The sequence below is a fragment of the Capsicum annuum genome, chromosome 5, assembly GCF_002878395.1.
Source record: "Capsicum annuum cultivar UCD-10X-F1 chromosome 5, UCD10Xv1.1, whole genome shotgun sequence".
Lineage (NCBI taxonomy): Eukaryota > Viridiplantae > Streptophyta > Magnoliopsida > Solanales > Solanaceae > Capsicum > Capsicum annuum.
Window position 1 is genome coordinate 54,896,045 of NC_061115.1, and position 6,227 is coordinate 54,902,271.

The 6,227-nt window shown below is 30.8% G+C and overlaps 1 long non-coding RNA gene across 1 annotated transcript; it reads left to right on the plus strand.

Annotated features, from left to right (window-relative positions):
- Positions 1 to 1,946: 1,946 nt before the first annotated feature.
- LOC107870664 lies at positions 1,947 to 4,365 on the plus strand. The gene is made up of 2 exons (XR_001674246.2): positions 1,947 to 2,491; positions 4,104 to 4,365. It is a non-coding gene; the product is annotated as an uncharacterized LOC107870664 (long non-coding RNA).
- Positions 4,366 to 6,227: the final 1,862 nt, after the last annotated feature.

Below are 6,227 nucleotides of genomic sequence, written 5' to 3' on the forward strand. Positions count from 1 at the left end.
TCAGAAGTAAGATGGCGTTGCATGTTGATGAAAACGGAAGGTTCAAGTACTTTTTTGTATCCTATGGTGCTTGGATTCTTGGTTTTCAATATTTGAGAAAAGTCATAGCCATCGACGGGACCTTCTTGAGGAGCAAGTATAATGGAGTTTTGCTAGTGACGGTGGCACAGAATGCAGAGAGTCACATCTTTCCTGTTGCTTTTTGTGTAGTGAACAAGGAATGTGATGCCTCGTATGAATATTTTTTTAACAAATGTGCCGAAGATATCGAAAAGTTGTATTTTATTTCATATAGGCATCTAAGTATCCCAACGATGGGTTCAATTTTCTACACTTCGGCTCACTTTGATTGTTGCATGAGGAATTTTGGAGATAATATTCGAAAAAAGTTTCACAATGAAAAGGTCGTGACCCTTTTTTATAGAGCAGCTAAAGTATATAATAAATATTGACACCCAATTTTGGCTCTTTTTTTTTCTCTAATTATTTTTTTGATGCTTCTTGGCCCTAAATAATATTTTTTAAAAAATAATAAAATAAGAAATAAAATTTATATTTTTATCTCTATCTCTACAAATTTTTATAATTTTTTTTTATCATAATATAAAATATTCTAAAATAATTAAATATTTTAACATTGAAATAAAAAAAATATTTTTTTGGTAGTTGCATTCTCATTTTTTTTGTAATTGTATTTTTCAGTCGATACTTTGGGACTATATATATATATATATATATATTATCGTCATTATATTAATATAATGTACATATGTTTTTGATTTAGTTCTTATATATAAAAATTATATATACATCTTATATATATTTATGTATGTATTTTGTCAAACTGATAAATATTAAGTTATGAAATCAGTAAATCGGACACGTAGACAAATTATGTCTATAATTTATGTACGTATGTACTAAATTCTCATATATGTATACATATATGTATAATGTCGTCATTATATTAATATAATGTACATATATTTCTGATTTAATTCTTATATATAAAAATTACAACAACAACAACAACAACAAACCCAGTGTATTCCCACAAAGAGGGGTCTGGGGAGGGTAAGATGTACGCAGTCCATACCGCTACCTCCGAAGAAGATAGATAAAAATTATATATACATATTTATATATATACGTATTTTGTCAAAATTATAAATATTAAGTTATGAAATCAGTAAATCGGACATACAAATTATGTCTATAATTTATGTATGTACGTGCTAAAATAATTTTAGGATAGCAAGAAACATCGATAAAATTAATTTCAATAGAAAAAGAGTATTTGGACCGACAACAATCCAACTTCAATTTTTATTTCATCCAAACCCAACTCTTATTTTATAAATTTCAACCAAGAGCACAAAAATTAGCCCAAAACTCAGTACAATTCCTATGTCCGCTTTGCCATTCCACCTCAACAGATATAATTTAACCTAATTCGTTAATTTATTTTAATCTGATGAATCCCAAAATTTTCAGTTATATTTTTATATGCGTAGGTGTTTATAATTTATTTTCATTTATTTAATTATCTATTTATTTATCTATTTATTTTTTCTTTCTTCCTCTTCTCTTTAAACTAAATTTGAACCATCCGATCAAATATCGATCGGATAAAAAAATAGTCATTTTAAAATCGAATTTTCATATATTTATCCGTATATACATATTTCTTGCTATTATTATTATTAAGGAAAATCTCTTAGGATTGTCCGATCAAAGATCAGATGGATCAGAACTGATCCAAATTCATTCGACTAGCTCAAATTGATCCAATTCGTTGATTTATTTTTAATTCAAAGGTCCACAATTTTCATTTGTTCTATTTTATATATATCCTATATATTTAATTATTTTTATCTTAAGATTAAATTTAAATTGCCTGATCAAACAATCGGATGGTCTAGATTTTAGTCAATTTTTCAAAGAACTAGTACATCTTACGCGTCTTTCCCTTGGAAAAATTAATACACGCATAGATTTTACAGTGAGCAATCATCGTGTAGTCCCAATCTCCTTTTCTCAAAACAACAACGATAGCCGCCCCCTTCACCCTTCTCATCCCCGGCCCTTCTCCACTTTGCCAAAAATGGAACCTCCTTAACCATTATAGCTGGCCACCTGCCACCACCTGCACATGAATCCCACCAAAATCGACCCTCCAACCCACGAATCCTTTAAGAATGAAAAAAATAATCCCCTAATCCATATAACAACAGAAAAATGAGTCAAAATTGTCATTAATGGCCTGGAAAAGCAAGAGATTTGTTTCAGATTTTTAAATCAATTTTAAACCAAGTTTTCTTATCATGTTTTGCTTAAATCGAGAAAGTCCAGATTCCCCTATAAATATAGGTCCTCGTCATCTGTAAGGGGGCAGACAAAAAATTTGTGAGAAACTCAGAGAGAAAAGAAACAAAGTAAGAAAAAAGAGCAAATATCTGTGAGAAAAAAAAAGTAAAAGGTCGGTGGAAAGGTATGTCAACAAATCTGAAACTAGTTGAGTAAAACAAGTCTTAAAATCGATGACTTCTTTTTGATTTTTGTTCGAATTCTAAGTTTAGGAGTTCGAGTTTTTGCTGTCGGAACCTCACTGTCGAAACGTTTTTTCAGTTTCAGTTGTTTTTTAACGTGTGAGCATGTGATTTTGGTTCAAATCTGTTTGTATGTTGATATTCGCCATCCATCGATTCAGTTAGGGACTATGACTCTGCTTTCAATTGTTGTTATCAAATATGTACAAATTTGATTTTCTATATACTTCTCTTTGTCTTTAGTGTGTAATTACGTCCTAATGTTAATCTTTGTTCTTATTGTTTTGTTGCCTGTACAGTAAAATTTCTAATTTTATGAATCTATCTCATGGTTGAATATACAAAATAGCAAGTAAATACGATCTATTTTAGCTTCAAATCGGCTATTGTAGTCAAGTTCGTAGAAGTGATTTCATTTGAAGATTATATTGGTTCAATATGTATGACCAATTTCCTGTTTATTTGCTATCAAAATATAAGCCTAGGAAACATGAAACACATGTGTCCTTTGGCGATATTCTATTTTCCAGCAAGCGCTCTTTGTGTTCTTTTGTTGTTTTCATTCTAAGAAGAGTACTTGAAATCATCTTGTCATGCACCATCAATGTCTCGTTTGTTATACTTGTGGCAGTTTCATGATCAAAATATGTGAAAATATGTAAAATTTATTTTCTTGTTTAATCTTCATCTCCCTTCTTTGGCTTGGCCTGACTTTCGTATATCTGAGTCATCTTAGTATCAAGATTATGTGTTAACTACCTCGCGTCCTCGTCTTGCTTTGTCTTTACTTATCTCGTCTTATATAACTATTATACACATTTGTTTTTGTGTAAATATGTGATGTGTGGTCATGCCTTCAAATAATTGTCAAAATAATATAGGATGTAAAAGGTTAACCTAAAAAATGTAGATTTGTGTTGCTTCACGTCATCATTTGAACGAAATAAAGAAATTGATCAAGTCTAATTTCTAACCATGGTTGACTGTAGCTATTTTTAATGCCTAAAATGACTACGCATGTCTATTTCTCCATCTTTTATTTGAACCAAAACTTAGTTTAAAACCATATGAGGTTCCAGGGAGTTAAAGAAAAGATTAGAGATAAGATTTATTGTCATTTCTTTTTCTGTTTCAAATCTGGTTTTGTTTCATGTATCTCTTTTAAATTGCCTAAATTTGTCTTCATTGACTCAAGGTTTGTAGTAATAATTTAAGAGAGATCATAAATCAAAAGGGGTTTCGCTGATTACCACGTTTGATCGATTATGTGAAAATATTTATAACTTGTGTATTTGTGAGTTTTTAATTATGATTTGTTGTTCGCTCTTAATTCATTAAAGACTCGAATGTGGTGTTGTACGATCTCTTTAAACTAGTAGATATACATTATTCGTGACTTTCTTTTTGCTAATGAGTTTTAAACTTCTAATTTTGATTATTAAAAGTATGGCTCTGTTGATATGACTTTGTTTTTCTCTCTATTGTATTATTCGTAATTAATGAATTGATTTCTAATCCTTTCCTCCTTTCTTTTATTTCATAAAACAATCGAAGAGATGGAGTTCTTATTTTTCAAACTCATTCGTGATCCAGAAGAGTTTTGGGTCAGCAACTATAAGAGGACCGCACACAGTCAGTCAAGTATTAGGAGTTTTGAGTTTCAAGGAACCCAACGCTGTAATTTTCATTGTCCTTTACATCATGTTATTATTATTTCATTGTTACTTGCTAAAATGCTTTGTGTGATTTGGCATAGACTAAGCAACTTTGTTAAAAGAATCTTCAATCCATCATTAACGTATATCGTTGTTTCTTATCTCGGATTTTTAATAAACAAAGTGGGTAACATTATTTTCAGTTATTCGTAGGACCTGGAAGTAGTGCTTATTTATTTAAATATCACATTTCGCTACCGACTGCTCCTATATTAAAAAACATTAAAGAGTAAAATGATGGAAAGGTAATTATTTCTCTTATCCACAAAGAAATCGTTTAAACATCAGGCTTAAATAATAAGTAAACTATAAAGCATTGCTAAAATCGATCCATTTCCATTTTAAATTAATTTTTTTACAAAAGTTTAACCTCATTTGAAATATTATTTTTGCAAAGACTTAAGTATGCCATATATATTATTTTGGAAACACATCACCATGCGCATAGATTAACTTTTATATGCACTTATTTTGCATATATGCACATACTGTACATATTTTATACGCCCACTACTCAAAACACATATATCTATAATATTACTATTTATACGTGTGCATACACTCGTAAATTATCTTAGGTACAATATACATCTCACTTATTTGTTTATTTTCTTTTATGCATTATATGTGTTATTTTGTCATCGTTATACATACAATACCCACAAGTGCTAATGAAATGTAAAAACATATTTTACATATATACTGCTTTCTACATATTACATCTATTTCTCTTCACATTTTCCTCTTATACTATACCCAAATATACGTACATATTTTATTTGATTATGCTATACATCATACATTCTTTGATACAAGGTTGGTCTTTATTGTTTTTATTTTAATTTTTTAATACATCTTGAACATTTTCCTTTTGTAGATCAAAGAAAACATATTTTTTTCCCAACATTTTCCTAAACTGAGTTGAAGGACTATTTTCGGATAGGCTTTGAGGGGTGCCTAAAACCTTCCCCTCGGGTAATCAAAACCCTTACTCAAAATCTTTTTGAAAGACCAAAACAAAATTTTCTACATAAAATGGTTTTTTCTAATTTTCCTAAAAAGTTAGGTGGCAACTCTAAAAGTAATTTTCAAAACCCAAGAGTCACGAGAAACAATGCCAGTCATATGTTGTGTACTGTTTCGATCGATTCGAAATAGGGCACGATAGAATGGCGACTCTGCTGGGAACTTAATGAAATTAGGTTTTAACCTTAACTTACTTAGTTTAGAATTTTTTGTGCTTTATTTATGTTATTTGCTTTACATATCTCTATATCATGCTTTCTGTGAAAGGATGAAAGTCAAATCCAAACTTGCGTTCCTTAATTGTTTGGAGAACACTATTTGTTACTACTTTATCACTTGCACTGTTCTTATCGAGTCTTGGTCGTACACAATTCACACACTGAATAGGTGGGGAGTGTACTGCACTCCTCTGAACCTTCTTTGGATTCCTTAGTTTTAGAGTCGGTGCAATTAGGTTAGTGTACCGTCTCACAGTTATTTAGTCCCATTCTTAAACATTGAAGGAAAAATACTATTCTAGTAATAGGTCATATTGCATATACCTTAGGCGGAACGGTCCAAGGCATCATTTCTGCAGTTAACGAACCACCATTCGTGTCAATGGGTTCTTCATGAACCCAACGACGCTATATGTGTGAAAATGATTAATTGATTCAGATTTTAAGATCGTAATAGATTCAAGACATTAAACTTACCCTGCCTTTTCTTTGCATAGATAAAAATTAACGAGAACCTAGCTAACATTCGCATGCTGACCGACGTTCCACGAGTCCTAAGACATTGGTGGGGGAATATTCGATTAGCACATGGAGAGGAAATACTGGCACATTTGGGGTCCTTTTCTGATCTAATGGAGCTAAGTACGGACGAGCTGCTCATCCGATTGCTGGTCAAATTCTGGGACCCAACTACAGTCACTTTCAGGTTTATAGATTTT